The sequence below is a fragment of the Bos taurus genome, chromosome 5 (assembly GCF_002263795.3).
Source record: "Bos taurus isolate L1 Dominette 01449 registration number 42190680 breed Hereford chromosome 5, ARS-UCD2.0, whole genome shotgun sequence".
NCBI lineage: Eukaryota > Metazoa > Chordata > Mammalia > Artiodactyla > Bovidae > Bos > Bos taurus.
This window is the reverse complement of record NC_037332.1, coordinates 102,913,144-102,919,973: the sequence shown is the minus strand read 5'-3', so window position 1 is coordinate 102,919,973 and position 6,830 is coordinate 102,913,144. Positions and strand designations below refer to the sequence as shown.

General features: G+C 43.2%; 1 long non-coding RNA gene across 1 annotated transcript; it reads left to right on the top strand.

Moving 5' to 3' along the window:
• Nucleotides 1–644: 644 nt before the first annotated feature.
• LOC132345382 (uncharacterized) lies at nt 645–4,165 on the top strand. Its single transcript, XR_009494733.1, has 2 exons — nt 645–928; nt 3,878–4,165. It is a non-coding gene; the product is annotated as an uncharacterized lncRNA (long non-coding RNA).
• The last annotated feature ends 2,665 nt before the right edge of the window (nt 4,166–6,830 follow it).

Genomic DNA, 6,830 nt, shown 5'->3' with positions numbered 1-6,830 from the left:
GCCAAGGGATGGCCCCTATCTCAAAGAGCCTCGGTGGACCTCCCAGCCCCTCCTGTTCTACACTGCAAAAAGCCCAGGCTTGTACCCTTCTCAAGCGCTTAAACAACAGGTCCCCGTGGGTTGTGGGGAAGGGGTCATGCTGTTGTGTTTGTGTGATGGTTTTGTCTTCACTACATGAGCTTATCCCATCAGATTTTTCTCACTGACCTAAACCTGCAGTATACACCAGAGATGGTGAGGACAAAACAGTGGAGGTAAAGATCCAGTTCCAGGAAATAGAGGTGGGACCTGCCTCGCATATGCCCTCTGGGAGGGAGAAGTTCCTCATAGAGAGGAGATTTAAGGGGAATGGTTTTCCTTTGATGGACCAGAGGCATCCCTTGTGTCCAGATGGGGTTCATCCTTCTTCTCTGGCTGTTCTGTGATGTCTCATGTCGGGGCTGGTCTCTCTGTGTCCAGAATCACAACAGGCACACAATGTTTTAAAAAAATAACATCTGTAAAGCACAATTTGTCAAAATATTTTAGCAATGCTCAGTGGTGAAAGAGTTGCTTTGAGATATGTAGTTTCCCCCAGAAAATATTAAGATATGTAAAATCATGTTTTGGCTTATGGACACATCAAAATGAAACATGGTCTTAGAGAAAAAAGTCTTTTGAAACAAGGAGTGATTGGTGCCTCTATTCAGAAACCCAGAAACTCTGGGTCAGAAGGTATCTTAGTTATTCCCCAGACCAACCCACCCACTGTGGTTTCATCCACTCCCTTGTCTGCTCTTGGAACCCCCAGATCAGAGGACTGATGTCCCTGCTGAAAATTACGATGATGCTGAAGAAGTACCAGTGCCTGGAACTCCTTCTCCCTCTCAGGGGAGTGAGGAGGAAGTGTCCCCAGAGAAGGAGGATGGGGTGAGGTCCTCTCAGACAGGTGAGTGGGGTCAGTTCATCCCCTGAAATCTTTCTATCTGAAAAGAGTGAATTTTTGCTCCTCAATGCCCAGCCTCCCTAGAGATTCAAAATATAGGTAATCTCATATATTTGGTAGCATCATCTTGAACATATGCCATATTTAATGCTGTCAGACTCCTTGCAAGGAGTGAGGAATCACTCTGCTTTTGGCATTTATGTCTCCATAATGTGACATAAACATCACTTTGTATGTGATATACTTGCATGAAGATTTATAGATTACAGAATTTCCTGGTGGTCCAGAGGTTAGGATTCTGCACTTTCACTGCTAGGGCCTAGGTTCAACCGTGGTCAAGGAACTAAGATCCGACAAACATTGTGTCATGGCTGAAAGAGAAACTTATCAATTAATTCAACATGTTTAAAAGAAAGCTAAGCGCTGAAGAATTGATGCTTTTGAACTGTAGTGTTGGAGAAGACACTTCCGAGACTCTTGGATGGCAAGGAGATCAGCCCAGTCAATTTAAAGGAAATCAACCTTGAATATTCATTGGTAGGACGGAGCTGAAGTAGAAGCTCCAATACCTTGGCCACCTTATGCGAAGAACTGACTCCTTAGAAAAGACCCTGATGCTGGGAAAGATTGAAGGCAGGAGGAGAAGGAGATGTCAGAGGATGAAATGGTTGGATGGCATCACCGACTCGATGGATATGAGTTTGAGCAAGCTCTGGGAGTTGGTAATAGACAGGGAAGCCTGGTATGCTGCAGTCCATGGGGTCACAGAGAATCAGGCATGACTGATTGAGTGAACTGAATCAAATTCAAAGGTGGAACAAGTGTTTTAATAATATCTTTGCACGGTCACATACATGAAGGCAAACCATTCAATATCACAGTAATCCAGGTCTATGCTGAATCAGTAATGCTAAAGAAGCTGAAGTTGCTGTTCTGTGATAACCTACATGACCTTTTAGAACAATCACCTAAAAAAGATGTCCTTTTGATTATAAGGGACTGGAATGCAAAAGTAGGAAGTCAAGAGATACCTGGAGTAACAGCCAAATTTGGCCTCGGAGTACAAAATGAGGCAAGGCAAAGGCTAATAGAGTTCTGCCAAGAGAACGCACTGGTCATAACAAACACCCTTTTCCAACAACACAAGAGAGGACTCTACACGTGGACACCATCAGATGGTCAGTACCGCAATCAGATTAATTATATTTTTTGCAACCAAAGATGGAGACACTCTATACTGACAGCAAATACAAGATTGGGAGCTGACTGTGGCTCAGATCATGAACTCCTTATTGCCAAATTCAGACTTAAATTGAAGAAAGTAGAGAAACCCACTAGACCATTCAGGTATGACCTAAATCAAATTCCTTATGATTATACAGTGGAAGTGACAAATAGATTCAGGGGATTACGTCTGATAGGCAGAATGCCTGATGAATTATGGACAGAGGTTCGTGACATTATACAGGAGGCAGGGATCAAGACCATCCCCAAGAAAAAGAAATGTAAAAAGGCAAAATGGCTGTCTGAGGAGGCCTTACAAATAGCTGAGAAAAGACGAAAAGTGCAAGCAAAGGAGAAAAGGAAAGATATATCCATTTGAATACAGAGTTCCAAAGAATAGCAAGGAGAGATAAGAAAGCCTTCCTCACTGATCAGTGCAAAGAAACAGAGGAAAACAATGGAATGGGAAAGACTAGAGATCTGGTCAAGACAATATACCAAGATACCAAGGGAATATTTCATGCAAAGATGGGTACAATTAAGGACAGAAATGTTACGGACCTAACAGAAGCAGAAGATATTAAGAAGAGGTGGCAAGAACACACAGAAGAACTATACAAAAAAATCTTCATGACCCAGATAATCATGATGGTGTGATCACTCACCTACAGCCAGATATCCTGGAATGTGAAGTCAAGTGGGCCTTAGGAAGCATCACTCTGAACAAAGCTACTGGAGGTGATGGAATACCAGTTGAGTTCTTTCAAATCCTAAAAGATGATGCTGTGAAAGTGCTGCACTCAATATGCCAGCAAATTTGGAAAACTTAGCAGTAGCCACAAGACTGGAAAAGGTCAGTTTTCATTCCAATCCCAAAGAAAGGCAACGCCAAAGAGTGTTCAAACCACCACACAATTGCACTCATATCACACGCTAGCAAAGTAATGCTCAAAATTCTCCAAGCCAGGCTTCAGCAGGCATGAACTGTGAACTTCTAGATGTTCAAACTGGACTTAGAAAAGGCAAAGGAATCAGAGATCAAATTGCCAAAATTCGCTGGATCATGGAAAAAGCAAGAGAGTTCCAGAGAAACATCTATTTCTGATTTATTAACTATGGCAAAGCCTTTGACTGTGTGTCACAATAAACTGATATTTCAGTAGCTGCAAGAAGACCCTCATTCTCTAGAAAAGAGTGTTTCTCCATCTGAGGGCCTGTGTAGTTTCTGGGGAGGAGATATCTGTGGGTGCACCTGTGATACTATTTGTGGACATTTGGGGACAGGAGTCAAGTCAACTAAGAGCAGACTTGGGTTGTGAGTGAGGAATTCAGATTTTTCCTGTCTCCAGTCTCCCTCTAATTGTGAATTTGCATCTATCACCTGTGAAAGGAGCACATTTAAATTCCCTTTTATGATTCTTACCGTTGTTGGGCATCTCCTTGGTATTGTGTTGCCTGGAAGCAGGTCTCCCAGAGCTCCTGAGCACAGATCTCCTGTGATGCAGGATTTCCCCAACACTGAGGCCCAGGAGACCACATGCACTGGATCTGAGAGGACAGCTGGGATCCATCCTCACTGGAACTCATGTGAAATAGCCTGAGCCTCCCTCCCCACACCTGGGTCCCAGGGATGCTTTGTCATAAGCACTTGCTTGACTCCCTTCCACCAGAGGGTTCTGTCCCATCCTCGTGTCTCAGTTCTAATCAAACTTCTCTTTTCTATTTCAGGCTCTTGTCTGAACTTCTCCAGAGAGGCAGCTGATCCTGGGGAAGGAGAAGAGAGCTTCTGGCTGCTCCAGGGGAAGAAAGGGGATGCTGGGTACGATGATGTTGAACTCAGTGCCCTGGGAACATCCCCAGTGACTTTCTCATGATGCTGTATTAACTAGGAGATGAAGCCTCAGATATTCTAATTGCCTGTATTTCAATAGAGTAGTGCTGACCTGGAATTGTGTCATATGAAAATTGCCCAAAATGAAATATTCTGAATAAATTAACTTTTTGCTGTGCTGTTAATTTAGCAAGCTCCATGTCAAATACTTTTAGAGGATTGGTCCTCAAATGCCATCTTTCTCAAAGGAAATGCAAGGTTAACTGGCTGACCTGCTTTCTCACTTGTCTTAGAGGCTAATGAGGGCATGCTCACAAGTGCTCCAGGTCACTCTTATTTAGAAAAGGATGTAAACTTGGTCTACATTCTCACACTCCTTCCTAACAAGATGAACTCGTGGAAAAACAAAACAAAACAAAACAGTTCTAAACACCTCTGAGATGTCACATCACCAGTTTGTAACTTGTTCTTGGACACCAGCCTGGTATGAGTTTCAAAGCGGAAGGTTGGCTGGTGGAAGAGAATGGATACAGCTTTCCTTATCCTGCCTCAATATTCACAGGGCAATTAATAATCTAACTGTACATAACTACCTCTTCCTTTTTCATCTCTCTTTTATTTCTTTAGTGGATACAGACACCTCTTTGCTCATCTCCCATATCTATTTGATTATCCAAATTTTATAAATCCATTCTTTCTTCTCTATATCTTCCTACTATTTCTTTAGGATGGTGCTATTTCTTGTCTCTCCAAGGATCTCTCCTTCTAAGTGAATTATATCAGTTCATATATATCTTCAAGTTGATGGAAGGCAAATTGGTGCTCACCCACACCCTATATTCAGATGGGACAAGAAGGCAAGAAAGTGGAGACTTAGGCAGAGGGGATCCAAAAGAATGAATGTAGATAGAAAGATCAGGAACATTTGGCTATTTATGTTTCAGAGATATGGATGGAGGCATCTGACATGACTGATCTCTTAGAGGAAGAATTTCAGACCAAGGGGCTTCTTTGAAAACACCTATTTTTCAGATGTTTCAAGATTGTTTCAAGATTGCTTAAACAGTGTCAGACTTTATTTTTTTTTTTTGGCTCCAAAATCAGTGCAGATGGTGATTGAGCCATGAAATTAAAAGATGCTTACTCCTTGGAAGGAAAGTTATGACCAACCTAGATAGCATATTCAAAAGCAGAGATATTACTTTGCCAACAAGGGTCCATCTAGTCAAGGCTATGGTTTTTACAGTGGTCATGTATGGATGTGAGAGTTGGAATGTGAAGAAAGCAGAGTGCTGAATAATTGATGCTTTTGAACTGTGGTGTTGGAGAAGACTCTTGAGAGTCCCTTGGACTTCAGGGAGATCCAACCAGTCCATCCTAAAGGAGATCAGTCCTGGGTGTTCATTGGAGGGACTGATGCTGAAGCTGAAACTGCAATATTTTGGCCACCTCATGCGAAGAGTTGACTCATTGGAAAAGACCCTGATGCTGGGAGGGATTGGGGGCAGGAGGAGAAGGGGACGACAGAGGATGAGATGGCTGGATCACATCACTGACTCGATGGACATGAGTTTGGGTGAACTCCGGGACTTGGTGATGGACATGGAGGCCTGGCATGCTGTGATTAATGGGGTCATAAAGAGTGGCACAGGACTCAGTGACTGAACTGAACTGAAAAAGTAATTGTGATCATGCTGTGACTTCTCAGTGCAGAGAGAGCTGTCATGAAGAAGTGAGAAAGTAAAGATTGCATTTACACAGCACTACCCCCACAACCCGTCCTGCCCCCCACCCCTATCCCCACCCCCGGTCAATTCCATTGTGGACATGTGGACAAGCTGCTGCACTAATATAAAACCTGAGAGTGCTGGCCTGGTTGTGAGCTGGACCCACCCAGTTACTTGGTTGATGACTGTGGATGGTTTCTAGGGCTCCAACCTACACTCACGCTTGCAGTCTTCATAGTTCTAGGCTGTGCTTGGGGATGGTAAGATGCCCAGGGCTTCTTCCAGGGCATCTCACATGTCTATTCACTTGGGAAGTGATGAAATAGATGACATATGATGAAATAAGGCACACACACAAAGAAGCTCAGTGAACTTCAAGAAAACACAGATAAACAATGAAATTCAGGAAGACAATATATGAAGAAAATAAGATTAAAAAAAAATTCTCATCATCATTATTGTTTTCAATTTTTGGTTGCATGAGTCTTTGTTGCTGCTCATGGGCTTTCTCCACATGCAGCAAGCAGGCACTACTCTTCTTTGTGGGCAGCAGGTTTCTCTATGCGTGGCCTTCTCTTATTGTGAACAGGTTCTAGGCACCCAGGCTTCAGGGGTTGCAGCATCACTTCCTATTTGTAATTTGCAGGTCCTAGAGCTCAGGCTCAGTAATTATTGAGCTAGGGCTCAGTAATTGTTGAGCTAGGGTGTTACTTCACAGAATAAATTCAGAGTTTTTTTTAAAACAGAGAAAGAAAGCATAAAAAAGAAGTAAACAGGGAGTTTGCTGATGGTTTAGTGGTTAGGATTCAATGCATTTGCTGCTGTTGTCTGGATTCAGTCCCAGTAGGGGAACTGAGATTCCTTAAGCTTTGCAGTGAGGCAAAGAGAATAACAGAAGAAACAAAACAGAAAAATGAACCAAACAGAGATTCAGTTGCTTAAGATTCAGTTCAGTTCAGTGGTTCAGTCGTGTCCGACTCTTTGAGACCCCATGGACTGCAGCACACCAGGCTTCCCTGTCCATCACGGACTCTTAGAGCTTGCCCAAATTCATGTCCATTGAGTCGGTGATGCCATCATCCAACCGTTTCATCCCCTGTCGTTCCCTTCTCCTCCTGCTGTC